This window comes from Bos indicus x Bos taurus, chromosome 18, assembly GCF_003369695.1.
Source record: "Bos indicus x Bos taurus breed Angus x Brahman F1 hybrid chromosome 18, Bos_hybrid_MaternalHap_v2.0, whole genome shotgun sequence".
Lineage (NCBI taxonomy): Eukaryota > Metazoa > Chordata > Mammalia > Artiodactyla > Bovidae > Bos > Bos indicus x Bos taurus.
This window is the reverse complement of record NC_040093.1, coordinates 36,126,208-36,142,112: the sequence shown is the minus strand read 5'-3', so window position 1 is coordinate 36,142,112 and position 15,905 is coordinate 36,126,208. Positions and strand designations below refer to the sequence as shown.

At 40.0% G+C, this 15,905-nt stretch overlaps 1 protein-coding gene across 1 annotated transcript in view; it reads right to left on the bottom strand.

The window, feature by feature from the left end:
* Positions 1-15,905, bottom strand: part of CDH8 (cadherin 8) — a 409,672-nt gene that overhangs the window by 365,654 nt on the left and 28,113 nt on the right. The window lies entirely within an intron of this gene.

Sequence of the window (15,905 nt, the reverse complement as noted above, 5' to 3'; positions counted from 1 at the left end):
TAAGAGTACTGGTACTGAAAATCTGGTCCTCTGACCAGCACTGGCAGCACCACTAGGGCACTCGTCCACAATGCAAACTCCCATGCTCCACTTCAGAGTGCAGTCCACGGGGTCGCAGAGTCAGACACGACTTAGCCACTGCAGAACAACCTCAGAGGCACTGAATCAGAAACTTTCAAGGTGGGGCCCAGCACCCAGACTTAACCAGTCCTCCAGGTCAGGGGTCCCCAACCTTTGGGATCTAATGTCTGATGATCTGAGGTGGAGCTGATGTACTCAATCACACAATAAGTGCAATGTGCTTGAATCATCCTGAATCCATCACCCCATCCCTGGTCCGTGAAAAAAAAAAAAAACCTGTCTTCCATGAAACCAGTCCCTGGTGCCAAAAAGGTTGGGGATACTGCTCTATGTAATTCTCACGCTCACTGAACTCTCAGAAGTCTAGTGTGTATGTTTCCTGATTCTTTTTTCCCATCATCTATCCTCCTGCAATCAATTTAGCTCCCCACATTGGAACCAGCTATTGGGAAAAGCAGCGGAACCTCACCACTCCTGTTTCTATTTCCTTCTACGATCTTATTGAAGTTCTAATTGTGCCCCGCAATACTGACTTTCCGCAAACAGATCTGTCTGAAGGTTAACTCAAGGTCCCAGGGAGATTAAGAAAAATGAACCGAGTTTCAGAAAAGGTGATTACTTGTGAGAAATCGTGCTGGCTCTCTTGTTCCTAGCCAAGTCACTCCTGGGTAAAGTTTTATTAAAGAGGGAATAGGCCTAGTATACATACAAAGAAAACATGCTGCTCTGTAACACAGAGAGAGCCTTTCTTGTGAGAGATGATTATGAATGAGGAAACGTCCCTACCTAAAGCTATAATAAAAAAGGAAAAAGAAAACACGAAAACAAAACAAACAACGTTGGAGGTTAATGTTAGCAATTCCTGTCTTCTGACAAAGATCATCTCGTTCTCAGATTCTAAGGCAGGAGACATAAGAGACGGGGGTTCTATCCCTGGGTCAGGAAGATACTCTGGAAGAGGGCATGGTTGCGCATTCCAATATTCTTCCCTGGAGAATACCATGGACAGAGGAGGCTGGCTGGCTTTGGTTCATAGGGTTGCAAAGAGTCAAACAGGACTGAAGTGACTTAGCACACACACAAGGACAAAGACAGGCTTTATTCAAATAAATTGGACCAAAACAGTTTCTACTAGGCAGATTGAGTGTTTATAACCATATTTAATAATATGTTTTTCATTATTGTTCAATCCAAATTAATGTGTATTAAAAAAAAAGATAAAGGAAAAATTCTTTTAATCTGACAAGTTCTCATCTTATACAGCTCAGTAGATATAATCCATCCACCCTTGGTTGTCTCATCTACTTATTCTCCCAAAAGAATTTATGGAATCTTCAGATGGCTTATACTGACTCTAATCCTATGTGAAAGTTTCCAGTGTTCTTAAATCATGCTGAAAAGACAGTCCAGCCTGCAGCTTTAAAGACATATGTCTCCTTCCCCTAGAGACAAAGAAAAATAAACCTAATCCATCCTCGCAGATAAATTCATCAAAACTCAAGGCCTGTGGAAATGTTTACTAGTGTGCTCTCTGTTTCTTAGTTTTGAGTATCTGGAAGGGACCTGACAGATCATCCAACCCAATCCCCGGAAGCGGAGATAAAATAACAGCATCTGGACTGAGGTTGAAACCAGGATGGAAGAATCATGTCTTCTAATTGAACAACACAGTCCTTTCACTGCCACCACGGGGAGTGGCAGACACTGGACACGGGGGCAGAGCTGGCCTCTGTCAGAGGATGACTGCACTTAAAGATGCTGTCAACCTGCAGGTGAAGCAAAAGCTTGCCTTAGCATCTTCCTTTCCTAAAAGAGCATTAATGCATTCCTGGGAGACATTTAAAAAGTCCTTTTAAGAATGCTCAGCTTGGGATGTCCATGGTGGTCCAGGTGGTTAAGAAGTCACCTTCAAAATGCAGGGGATGTACATTTGATCCCTGGTTGGGGAGCTAAGTTCTCACATGCCACAGAGCAACTAAGTCTGCACACCACCAAATACCGAGCTGCTTGATCATTTTAGATCCCATGCACTGCAAGACCCCATGGACTTCAATAAGAGAAGCCCACATGCCACAGCTAGAGAAAACCCTCACACAGAAATGAAGACCCAGCATGGCCTAAATAAAAATGCTCAACGACAATAGGTTTTACTTAGGAATATATGAAGTTATATAATATTGCCTAAAGCTGCATCAGCTTTCACTTTAAAGTCCAAAAGATTCCCACAAACACAGATCTAGATTAAGATGGTTGCCAAGAAGTAGGGAAACTTAACTGAAACCCACAGTGGTAATTTATACTATGAAATAATTTTAAGGCAGCAAACTGAATTATATCATGGCCATAAGGTGGTTTATTAGATCCCTAATGGGTCTACAATTTAAACAATCCTAAAATGTTAGGTAGCTTAATCCCCACTTCACTGTCTATCATAAATGAGATTAACATTCTTCAGAAAATATTCATGACCATAGAGATTTTGTTTAAGAATAATCCCTCCCAGATTTTGTAGTTTCTTTGTTCTTTGTCCTAAAAACTGTTCATAATTCTTTTAATCTTAAACTTATTTGTTTGCACCGAGTCTTGTTTGTGGCATGAGGGATCTAATTCCCTCAGCAGGGACCAAAGCCGGGTCCCCTGCTTTGCGAATGTGAGTCTTAACCGCTCAAGCACCAGGAAGTCCCCTCAAGACTGCTCATAATACTTATGTTAAATACCCTTTCCAATCTATAGTCTCTAGAATCTACTCTGCTGATTGCCGCATTACTCTGCCTCCTGCCTTAAGCTATACTGTCTGAACTAAAAATTAAGACATGCTATAGAAATGAAACATAATGTGTATACCTCTGCTGCCCGACCCAGGTCGTGTTTCCGACACCATCCAAATAGCTGGCTAGGTAGCCTTACACTGCTTATTTACCTAGGCACTTAAGGCACTGACCCCAATGCTTTCTCTTGCTCCTACTGTGACTTCCCCCCAATAGAACAGTCTATCAAATGACCATGAACTTCCTGAGAATAGAATGCTTATTAATAAATATGAAAGGAATAGCAGAGATACCAAATCCCCCACTGATGCTAAAACTATTGAATGGAAGTCTGATGAAGAATAACATTTTCAGAGTTTCCCTTCCAACAAATCACTTATTAATTACTAAGTGGAAAATAGTAATGTTACAGTGGGGAGACTTGGCAGACACCATTTTAACCAGGTGGGCAAATTTAGCATCATCAATCCTGAAACAGACAGACTTCACACGTTGTATGGTATCATGTGCGGAGAAGAACACAGTGCCACTTCTCCAGGTATTTTATCCAAAAGTGCATAACAGGTATATACTCACAAGGAACTATCAGATTGTTCCTTCAACAAATTGAAAAGCATTCTACAAAATAAATGGCCAATAATCCTTAAAAATATAAATCTCAGGAAAAACCAAGAAATTGTTTCAGATCAAAGGAAACTGAAAAGACATGACAACTAAATGCCATATGCCATCTTGATCGAGACCAAAAATGACAAACATTTTTAAGGAGAATTGTTGAGACAACTGACAAAATTTGATACAGGAAAACAGTATTGTGCCAATGTTATATTTATTGATTATGATAATTACTGTGTGGTTAGAAAATATACTGAAGTATTTTAGACAGACCAAAATGTCCCCAACTTACTCTCAAATGATTCAGAAGAAAATACAATATGTGCTAGTAGATAGATATTAAATGATAAAACAAATGGATTAAAGTGTAAACAAAAAAAAATAAAGTGTAAACAAAGGTGAATATGGGAAGATCCATATTACTCGAACTTTCCCATCAAGTTGAAATTATATCATAATAAAATATGGCTTTCTGTGACAAATAATAACTCAAGCTGTTTTTCAAATTTCTATGAGGTATCATTTTCCTCACTTGAAAGATGAATACTCTGAGGTTCAAAGAGATCAGGTTATTTGCATAAGAACACATGGTAGCTAGGAGAGTTCATTTTATGCATTAATTTGAGTGGGCTAAGAAATGTCCAGATAGAATGTAAAACAGTATTTCTGGGTGTGCTTTTGAGGATGTGTCTGGAATAGCTTAGCATTTGAATGAGCTAACTGGGTAAAGAGGACTGTCCTGTCCAGTATTAGTGGGCATCATCCAATCCCCTGAGGACCAGAATAAAACAAAAGTGTGAAGGAAGGGTGGATTTGCTCTCTGTTTAATCCGGGATATCCATTTTCTGCCCTCGGACATTGGCGTTCCTGGTTCTCAGACTTGGGACTCAGACTGGGACTCGCATCATGGACTCCCCTGGTTCTGGAATTGCATCACTGGCTTTCCTGGACCTCCACTGTATAGATGGCACTTTGGGAGACTTCTCCGCCTCTATAATTGTCTAAACCACCCCCTTATAACAAATCTCTTTCTGTATGTCTCTATATGTTATATTGGCTCTGTTTTTCCATGTAACCCTGACTAATACAACGACAGAATCAGAATTTTAACCCAGGACTGTCTAAAAATCAAAGACTCCCCAATCCACCATACTGCCGTCAATCAGAAACCCCTATACCTAGACACAGAAGAAGCTGATATGGACTTCAGTGCAGCCCTTTCCTGCAGCTTCTTCTATGCTCTGCCTCAGTTTTCATCTTGTAAATAAATGAATCATGTCCATCGTCTGTTTGTCGTCTGATATTCAATCTTAGCTTTTGAATCAAAGGACTTCTGTGGTGGGTCATTGTGTTGGTACCCACGTGGAAGGCAGCTATCATGTAGAAAAGATAAGCAAGTCTCTTCTTCCTCCAGTCAGTTACTTGATCTCAGGAATAAAACTACATTCCTGGTTCCAAAAACTGCTTTCTCTTAAGACCAGATTTTTTTATTCCAGTGACTCACTGTTTCTAAAGGTCTAATGAAATCAATACAGAAGGGGGAAAGATTCAGTACTAAGAAATAAGGAGGATAAATATTATATGAAAGCTAAAACTATGACACTGGGCCATGACAAAGCAGATAGTTCAGTTAAGTACAAGAGTCTCATTAGCAAACAGAACCAGGATGAAAATCCTAACAACTCATGGTGCAGCTCTATGATCTCATTATTAACAATAATCAAGAGAGTATGAATCATAATAAGAGTAGCTACCATTTACTGAGTGCCTATTGCATGAAAGATGCTGTGTGAGGTGCTTCTCGTTATTTGCTGTTTAGTTGCTCAGTCATGTCTGACTCTTTTGCGACCCCATGAACTGCAACCCACCAGGCTCCTCTGTCTATGGGATTAGAGGCAAGAATCCTGGAGTCGGTTGCCATTTTGACCAAATATTTTACAACTGAACAAACTGAGCTCAGAGAGGTTGCACTGAATTTTTCGTGGCCACAGGAATCCAACACACCACCACCACGATTTTGCAAGGTAATCCCATCTTTTGGAGACTGGAGTTGTTGAAATGGAGGACTGAGATCTGGAGGCAGAAACTCTTGGAGTAAAACGATCACAGACGTTACAGGCTACTTCTAATAGAAGCATGATGTAGGAGAACAAGATGAATGTCAGCACAGCTAGATCTGTCTTTACTCCATTGGAAATTTTACTTTTCCTCTTGGAATATACTGGTTTCTCATTATGCAACTGAGATAATAACACCTAACTTTTAGGTTTATTATGAGCATTAAATGAGATAGTGTGTGTAAAATGCCAGGTAGTGGCAATGACGTTAAAGACTCCTGGAAAAGGTTATATACATACACACAACTCTGCATGTGTTTCTGACATTGATACTGTGTTCACTGGGATACTGTAAGGAAACAAGTGAAATGTTCTCCACCCCCACCACATAATTAAAAAAAACAAAACAAAACAAAGAATTCCTTCCTTTTCTGGGAAACACATGGCTTAAGACAGCACCTGCTGCGTCTCTTCAGAGGAGATTGCTTTTCCAAAATGCCAAGAGAAAAGACTAGAAGAAAAGAGAATGTGCTTTTATTTAGTACCCACTATTGTTAGGTGGTTTTGTTAAGTTCTAACAAAAATGATACACAGATATCTCAATTATCAAACATTTACTGTGAAGCCACAATCTGCCAAAAACTGAATAGAGAGATGCTACAGTGGACATACCCGTACGGAGACAAGACAAAGCTTTTAACTGAAATCTTAACTGAAGTTCTTTCTCGTTTCTCTGAGCTCAGTCTCTCACATGACTGCTGAGAAAAGTTAACATATTTTTTTTCTCATCTGTAGACAAATTCTGTGGTATTTTTAGCAGCAGTAGTGGTAACGCTAGTAGTAACAGTTATTTGTTGGTGAATAATAGTTACTATTTTCAGGACTTCCTTAATGGTCCAGTGGTTAATAATCTGCCTTCCAATGCAGGGGGCACAGGCTCAAACCCTAGTCGGGAAGCTCTGATCCCACATGCCCCAGAGCACCTAAGCTTATGCACTGCAACCACTGAGTCTACACGCTCTAGAGCCTGTGCTCCACAGTAAGAGAAACCCACAATCTGCAACAAGAAGTCCACGTGCTGCAACGAGAGAAGCCGTCACATCACAAGAAGACTTAGCACGGACGAAGTAAAATAATTTTTAAAAGTAGTTATTTTCATTGTAATTGGTACAGTTAACAATTTACAGAGCAATACTGTGCTACGTGCTAAATGCTACGTGCTATTTATTTCCTATCAACTCATTTAATGTTTTCAATATTAAAGGTTCAATGAGTCCCCTAGCATCCCATGATGGTTAACTGCTGTTCACGGAGGCTAGGGAGATTTTTAGGAGTCAACTACATAGGTAGAAATTTTACACGCAGGGGAATAATCTGTTCAGTTTTGAAATTTAGGGGAAAAAAACCAATTTAAATAAAACAGAGAAAGTTAGGTGGAAAAACAGATTTGACCACCGTCAACCCTACAGGGAAGGGCTTGAAAAAGATAAATTTAGATAATTTCCCACACCCCACCCTACACTTAAAAAGTAAAGAGTTCGTCAAATAATAACTCATTCTGGACAGAATTTTCATTTTATCTCACTTTCTTGGGATATCTGGGTTAGGATGGAGAGATAGGTTATCATGAGTCCAGGGGAAGGCTTCCCTGGTGGCTCAGTGGTCAAGAATCCACCTGCCAATGCAGGAGACACAGGTTGGATCCTTGGCCTGGGAAGATCCCACATGCCGCAGAGCAACAGAGTCTGTGCACCACAACTACTGAGCCTGTGCTCTAGAGCCCAGGAGCCACCACTGCTGAAGCCAGCGTGCCCTGGAGCCCGTGCTCCACAACGAGAGAAGCGCCTTCAATGAGAAGCCCGTGCACTGCAAATGGGGAGTAGACTCCTCTCGCTGCAACTAGAGAAAAGCCCTCACAGCAACAAAGACCTAGTCCAACCAAAAATAAATAAAATTATTTTTTAAAGTAATTAGCCTCCAATTAAAATGAATAAATTCATATTTTTTAAAAATGCTACAAACAAACAAAAAAAAATAGTCCAGGGGATAATTTAAGCCTTGGAATGCAGTTAATCCAGGGTGACATGAGCATAATAATGTGTGTGTGTGTGTATCAACCTGCTGTAAGTATTTCATCTCAAATAGTTACCCCATGGAGACAAATAGCCTGAGGTAAATACACAAACTGTATATTCTGCTTTTGACTAGAGGCTTAACTTGTCAGGAATAATGATTTACATAGTGATCCCCTCTCTTCCTGCATAGGAAGTTGCACTAGCTGCAAGCTATGTGCTCTGTTAAGAGCCGTAAGGAGAGAAATCCTTCCTATTTCAAGCTGGTTTGATTGCTCATTCCTTTCCAGGGCTGATGTGAAATCTGGATAATGTATGTGAACTGGTAGCAATGCTATAGATAGGATAGAAAAAAATAGGTAAAATTGTTTTAAAGAGTGAATAGCCCACTCCTGAATATTTCTACCTTGTTTTCTTCAAAGTGAATGTTGATGTCATCCTGAATCAGAGCAGGACCCTGCAGGGCCCTCCTAGGTAAAAAAGCTTTTCCATGTCCCATTTTTCTTGTTTGTAGAAAAAAAAAAAAAAGGCTGATTTCATAGGCTTTCCCTGAGTTCCAAAGAACAGGTTCAAGGTCAATGATTAGGATACAAGAATCAGAGGACTCCTAGCTCCTCCCGAAGGGGTAGAAAGGAGAATCTGATGCATATCTTTGAGTTGTTCTATGAAAACTAAAACCCGTCTGCCCCCAGATGGATGATGGTGACTACATGACTACATGACCACAAGCACCTAGACCCCAGACTGGTCGGAACTAGAAATCACCCTGTTACTTCAGCATCAACCAATCAGAAGGTCCATGAACTGATCACACATCTTAAGACCCTCTCTCCTGACACTGTGTTTAAAGACCTTAGCCTGAAAATCACTGGGGAGTTTGGGTCTTTTGAGCACAAGCTGCCTGTTATCCAAGCCTGACCCTTGCAATAATCCTTTTTCTGCTCCAAACTCCGACCTTTTGGGTTGTCTGGCCTCACTATATGCTGGACATACCAGCTTGGGTAGGACAACGATACACGGTCCTTGCCTCTGTCTTAATCATCTCAGTAAAGGTTCTGGCACATAGTATGTTCCCAATAAATACTGCTGAATAAATATATTAATCTACTTTTACCCAATAATTTGTCAGCACTTCAGAATAACACATTAATCAATTGTATTGATTTTGAAAAGAAAAAGTAAATATATCTGTGGAACATCACGTTAGTTTCTAAATTCTATGTATGCGTGTGCTTGATGAAATGTGAATACTTTACCCAAGAATTTAAACTATTTTATGGGAGATTATATATTAGGAAAGTTCAAGGGCAAAATTCGATGGCAAATGTATTTATGTCTGCAATGTGATTCAGCAACATTCAGCTGCCTGACTTCACACAAATTATATAACTTCATGAAGTCTGTTTATATCTACAGACTGAAAGGTATTACAGGATGGACCTCACAAGGATTTTGTGAACATTAAATGAGATGGGCCATAGTGTTTATTCTAGTCCTAGAAAAAAGTGTTCAAAATGTTAGTCCTTAGAATTAGGATTAATAACAATGAAATTTCCTATTTTCTTTGAGAGCACTATAGGATGGAACCTGTAATACCTATGATACAATATAGTTTAAGATGAACTTCTTGTAAAACATCTCATTTTCACAAAAACAAAGTTAATTACAAAAGTGAGGTGAACTTATAAGATGATACAACTCATCTTAGGTAACAGATTTAACCATCACTGTATCTAAAAACAAACTTATCAGAAACATTCAGTACAATAATTATCCATTAGTAGGAAAGTTAATAATTGTTTATCTGAGTAGGTGTGAGATTTTGGCAGTATGCATGAGTGGAAGGGGTGTAAAATGCATAAGTAATTATGAATCTAAAGTTTCCTTCTCTTCAATACTTATAAAGTGTGCCATTGAAGATTAACTTCTGTTTCAGTGAATTTCAGATACTAAAATAATAGAATGTTTTTTGCTTGTTCAAGAATTTGAAAATCAAGCTCTTTTGAAAATTTGCCCACACAAAAAATAGCAATTTAATAGCACTGTTTCTGCAATGTTACAGCTTTTATCAAGTATGTTTTAATAACGTTCTTTTCATGCAATCTCCTTACTAGGTATTATAAATTTAATATTTCATTGTAATTTATATTATTATGATGACTGTTATTCTATATGTATATGCCAAAAATACTTCGCAATGCCTGATTGTATTTGTTTTTCAGAGAATCATTTTTATTCTTATCAGCTCAAAAGAAAATAGTCTCTCTAATCAGTGTTGGTCTTTGGGTGGTCTATATCAAAGCAGAACTCAGTATGTTCAACATCACTCCTTAATAAGTGGTGGAAGCTAAAAGCTGGTTAATGTCTTCAGCTCACCCTTCCTCTTGACCTTCAGGTTTCTGCAGTGTGTTTGTACTGTGACATTTTGAAGACTGGAAATGTGTGGTTATCAATATGGAATGTGGATATTCATCATTTGATTCTAAATTTTCTTCTCCTCCCTGATATCAAATAGAGAGTCACAATTAAGCAGGTACTTTCCTCCATGCCTTCAGAAAACAAAGCACTCATGTTAAACAAGCACCAGCTCCTTCTATTCCATGAGATTTACTCCTTCCTTACACTCAATGTTATATTTGTTTAGATGACTCAGAATTATACAGAAACAGAATGTTGGGTTTCAGAGGGCCCTAGAGAGCCCTGAAGTCATCCATGTCAATTTCCAGATGAGTAACGTATGGCTATGGAATATAGGGGCCTCATAATTTCTAGGGAATAACAATCAGAAGAAAATTTTAACTGAAGACAAGTCAAGTCCAAGGTGTAGGCTACTTAAAACAGAACCAACTTTTATGACATCATTTAGTCCCCTCTAAGTGAATGAAGCTTTCATACGGTTTGGGGGATCCTAGAGGAGAATAAGTCCTTCAAGCTAATTTTCTAGATGAGGAAACTGAAGTTCAACAAGATTAAATGACACACAAGGTCACAAGCTGCAGTGTATGACTGTTTTGACAAGATTTAAAATCCAGCTTTGTCTAACTTCAGAGATGAACTCCTACCACAATACTCTAGGCTACCACAGTTGTCATTTAAAAGGTAAGAAGCCTGTACTTTTCTTTACATATTCATTTTATTGACTAATTTGGCTGTGCCGGGCCTAGCTGAGGCATCTCAGATCTTCAATCTGTGTTGCAGCATGCAGGATCTTTCTAATTGTGCCCTGCAAACAGTTGCACCATGTGGGATCTAGTTCCCTGAGCAGGTTATCAAACCTAGGCCCCCTGCATTGAGAGCACGGAGTCTTAGCCATTGGACCACCAGGGAAATGCCAGGAGTCTATACTTTTGACCAAGAGAGGTCAGTGTAGGTGATGCGAGGTACGGTGAACCGAATAAGCTATTCATCATAGGGGATAAATACAGGACAACAAGCTAGCCACTGTGGTTATAACAACAAAAAAAGAATGCAGGTTGTATTGAAAACTTGCTAATGGTTTCAGAAATCTGTACTAAACATTATTCCCTAATTTTGTGTTAAGTGTGTTTCTCTGTTCATACAAGGCTATTTCCCTTCTAGAGCTGTAAACCTAAATCTATGCCCCCTACAAAGTTGGTTTGCTTGCAAAAATATACCTTAAATAGTAAACTGTAAAATAGAAAATGCAAGTCCTTTAACAGGAAGGAGGTTCAAATGAAAATTTGCATAGGTGGCTCAGATGGTAAAGAATCCGCCTGCAATGAAGGAGACCTGGTTCGATCCCTGGCCTGGAAAGATCCTCTAGAGACGGGAATGGCAATCTACTCCCGTACTCTTGCCTGGGAAATCCCATGGACAGAGGAGCCAGGCGGGCTACAGTCCATGGCATTGCAAAGCATCAGACACAACTGAGTGACTACACTTTCACATTAATGTTTAGCTTTCACGGGAGGCAGAATGGAACCTAAACTCAACCCCTGCCCTGACCAGGTTAGAAGAGTTTTCCTTGTGTTGACACTTAATAAAATTCAAAAGAAGAAATCAGAACCGTGTAGTGCTTATAGAGCAACAGAATTAGACAATTCTGCATTTGCAAAGGCTCTTGGAAGTCTCCAAGCCCAAAGTAGGAATCCTTTCTTGAAATACCTCAAAAGTTCTCTCAGGAGAGAAAAGCCTTCCAACACAGACTTTCCCTTCCTTATCACATCTCAGGGAGCAGTCTCCAGGAATGCTGATTTCCCCTGCAAATGTAACAAAGTTTCTCTGCCAGGTCATGAGATAAAATTGGATTCCAGGGCTTGAATTACCAAGTGGCACAGACCTGGTCCCACCCAAATGGAAGCCTGGTGAATATTTTTTTTAAAAAGATTTGATTGCAGTGATCTTCCTCAAATGTTAACAAAGGAATTCTCTTCTTGCAATCATGGTTTCTTAGCCTGGACTACTCATTATTGGGAACTTGGGATGCCAGGCTCTAGAAAGAAACACAATCTTGAATAATGTGAAGATAAGAGGTCACACAAGGCAGGGCAGGCTTTTCACAGCCTCATTCAGTAACATCTCCTGGGAGGATGACTATGATGAATCCACATTCTCAGTCTGCATTTGGCAGTGTTAGTAGGCAAAAAGCACAATTCTTAGATTTAAAAGAGACCACATAAACCAGGTGATGGGATGGGATACTTTTAAAATATCCCACCCAGGCCTTTGCTAGCCCTCAGCAGTGGCAGGCTGCAGGATTTAGGAGTCCGAGTCTTACTTAAGTCAGTGGTGCAAGTTAGAGCTGCAATAGTAATCTCAACACACTTCTTGATGGAGAGGAATTACCATAGTGCTTCCCAGGTGGCACTAGTGGTAAAGAACCCGTGTGCCAATGAAGGAGATGTAAGAGATGTGGGTTCGATCTCTGGGTCAGGAAGATCCCCAGGAGGAGGGCATGGCAACCCACTCCAGTATTCTTGCCTGAAGAATCCTCAGGGACAGAGGAGCTTGGAAGGTTACAGTCCATAGGGTCGCAAAGAATTAGACACGACTGAAGTGACTTAGTACCCACCACAAAGCAAACCTCTCTAAGGACCATGAGCAGGCAGAGTGATGATCAGCGCAAACACTGAACAAAGTGCCCGAGATTTCACTTTGCACCATTTCCAGCGTGGGCCGAATACCACCCCAGTTTTCCTTCTTGGCTCCCTGGGTTGCTGGAATAATCAAGAAAAAATATTTGGAAGAGCTAATTGTGTTGTGTAAAAGTAAGAACTTTCCCCCTATTCTGTAAGAACATATCCATGCGCAAGGAAACATATGGAAGAACCAAATAAAGTGAGAGAGGAGGCAGAGCAGTGTAGGCAGAAAGAAGCATAGAATTTGGATTCAGCTGCTTCTGCATTCTACTCCCCATTCCCCACTTTCTTGGCCATTCTAGGACAGTGACTAAATCTCTACAAACCTAAAATTCTTTATCTGTTAAAGGAGGCATAAAGGTGATGTTAACAGTACCCTCTCTCACAGGGTTCAGGTGAAGGCTAAATAAGATTTTGTACATCCTGGGAGGACTAGGTATTTAGAAAGTGTTACTTCCCTTGGTCGGACCTATACGTAATCTTCAACTTTCAACATATAATTATTCAAATATATTTGCAAAGTATAAATAGAGAAAATCACCTCAGCCTTCTCTATGGCCATTTTAGGTTATTTAAAATTACTCAGGACTTCCCTGGCAGTCCAGTGGTTACGATTCTGAACTTCCAAGGCAAGGGGCGCAGGTTCAATCCCTGGTCAGGGAACTAAGATCCCATGTGCTGTGCACATGGTCAAAAATAATAATAATAATAATAATAATAACTTTTAAAAAATAATAAAATAAAATTAGTTGCCAAAAATTAAATTGTTTACATACTGGAAATATAAATTCTAACAAAATGGTATATTTCTTTCAATGTTTTAAAAGCCCATCCCATAATTTTAGAGAGCTTTAGAAAATATAAATTGTACAAAGGCTTACTGGTAATCCTTTCCCTCTTTTTCACTTGGTTTATAAGCTACTGCCATGATTCCTCATATGGATGACACGATGATTTCACTTAAAGACTCATTATTATGTTCCATAGCTAATTTGAGGTTAAAATCCCTTGATTTAGTCTCTAGCATCAATGTTAGAATGTGTATACTTTTAAAAAACAAAACTGGGTCTCAGGCAAAGTTGAGAAGAAAGATCATCATGTCTGTTGGTTCACTCAAATTATTCTGACTTCAGACCCAGTCCTGCCAGCCACAGTTACTCAGCAAATGTCATGTGTCAGAATCAAAATGCACTTATTTTCAAAAAACCAGACCCATGTGATCAGAAATGCCATAAAAGTATGCATAAGCCCATCTGTCCAGGGGCTGAAAGAAATTAGCCTCGGCCTAGTGAAAACCACTTGCTGCTGCTGCTGCTGCTAAGTCACTTCAGTCGTGTCCGACTCTGTGCGACCCCATAGACGGCAGCCCACCAGGCTCCCCCATCCCTGGAATTCTCCAGGCAAGAACGCTGGAGTGGGTTGCCATTTCCTTCTCCAATGCATGAAAGTGAAAAGTGAACGTGAAGTCGCTCAGTCGTGTCAGACTCTTAGCAACCCCATGGACTGTAGCCTACCAGGCTCCTCTGTCCATGGGATTTTCAAGGCAAGAGTACTAGAGTGGGGTGCCATCGCCTTCTCTGAGTGAAAACCACTTAGCAGACCCCAAATCCTCTCCATGTGGCTTTTCTTCACACACTAGCCTCCTAACTCCACCACCCTACTTTCTCTCCCTCTCTCAATCTTCATCCTCACCAAGTCTCAGTTTTCTTCCTCATGGTTTTGGATTCTCTATTTCTGTGACAGTCGCTCACTGTCTATGAGTATATGCTTTCTGTACATAGGCTCCTCTCTTATGTTGCAACAGTTATGTAACTTTCTGTCTATAATTGAGGCTTTCTCTCTTACTGTCCATTTGCTGCTTGGTCCTGTTCTTTGCATCTCTTTGACCCTGTCTAATCACCTCATTCTGTGTGTGTCTGTACTTATGTGTTAAGGGCAAGTGTGCTCAGTGTTTCTTGTTTGGTCTTTTCACTGCAACTTGTATCTTTTCTTCCACTCGTGAGATGAAGGAAAAACTAGGAACACTGAAATGCATTCCCAATAGTTTTGTTTGGATATGGAATTTGGTTTCAGCTATTAAAAAAAAAAAAAAACTGAGATGTTTACAGCATGAATCTAAGGCAGAGGAGAAGATGAGGACAACAGAAACTGTAATCAATAGGACCAACCACTGCAAAAGTCTAATGATTCCTGAAAAGACTTCACAAGGCTGATTACAAATGTCCCTGCAAAGTCAGGGTCATAGTCAGAGCATGAGCCCTGCCAAAGTAACACTGCTCTAAGAGGAAAAATAATAGGACAGTGCACACGCCTGAACACACACACACACACACACACACACATACAAAAGGCAAACTGCAATGAGAAATTCATTTATACTTTCGGATTCCCAGAACCACATAAAAAATAAAAGCAAAGAAAACTCCACTATAAATAAACCTGCCACATTCTAAATAAAGCCTTTGACTGGCTGGGGAGTCTGGCTTTGTTTGGAGGAGTTACAGGATTTGGTCATTTTTAATAGCCATGTTTGCTCTTTCAGCAAATTACTTTTCCTCACGGAATCTGCTAAAGGCATGAGGGGGTTATTCTCAGTGGTCAAAGTGCACCCGTACCAAAGGACATGACCAGAAGTGTCCAGAGGAAGGTCACTGTGGTAAGAGCTAGCAAGGAAGAGATGAAACGAGAAGCACATGTTCATTTGGAAAAAGATTCTTGGAGCTGCAAAAGGCAAATGGAGAGAGGGGAGGTCACTGAAGAGAGCTAAGTAAACCATAGATTCCACCCTTAGATCCTCTGTAGTGCTGTCCACCAGTTCAGTTTCCAAGTGCAGAGGGAATTGTTACTATTCAGCACAATTAGTTCAAGCAACTGGGAGGTACAATTCTTCTGTCTTCTTTCAGCTCCTGTCTATGTATGCAAGATTTTCTTTTCTATTCCACTCAACTATTCTATGCTTCTTTCTACTGTTCTGGTGATTCTCAGTTCAAACACACACACATAAAATTGCCCAGTTGTGGCAAAGCTTCCAGTGAACTAACTTAATGATACAGCTCTGGAGTACTTAAGAACTTTGCCCAACTCAGAAAATAGCTAGAATCATTTCACCATAGTCACCTAACCAATCAGAACTCACTTCAGTTCCAATGTCCCAATTGTCTTACCTGCAAAATGGAAACAACAACATCTTTAAAGATATTTAATGCACAAAGT